We start from the raw sequence: 484 nt of genomic DNA on the forward strand, positions 1-484 counted from the left end.
TGTAGTCAAGAAAGACTCACAATGTCCTACGGATACCTGTGGCCATAGTCCCAGGCACACACCATCACTCACTATCACACACGAACACAGCCAGGCTCCTGGTCACAGCTGTCCACTGTCATGCACAAGCACACACTGTCACTTTTAAGCACTTACATAGCTCACATGGTCACACATCACTATACAAAACCACACAGAAGCATACAGCCACAGACACACACTGTCATACACAGACACACATAGACACACTTAGTCTTTGGCTTCTCAGGCTGGAGAGGAGTCCCAGAAGCCATTGTAACCACCCCGCTGCCTCTGGACAGGAGGACTTCACTCAGCCCAGACAGAGCCCAGATAGGTGACATTTAATCAGCCAGGCTCTTCTATCAGAGCATTTAACAACTCTGTGTGTACCACATGCCTTCACACACACAAACACACACACACACAAACACATCCACACTATCATATAAATATATAAGCAGAC

This window comes from Pan troglodytes, chromosome 1 (assembly GCF_028858775.2).
Source record: "Pan troglodytes isolate AG18354 chromosome 1, NHGRI_mPanTro3-v2.0_pri, whole genome shotgun sequence".
In the NCBI taxonomy this organism is placed as follows: Eukaryota; Metazoa; Chordata; class Mammalia; order Primates; family Hominidae; genus Pan; species Pan troglodytes.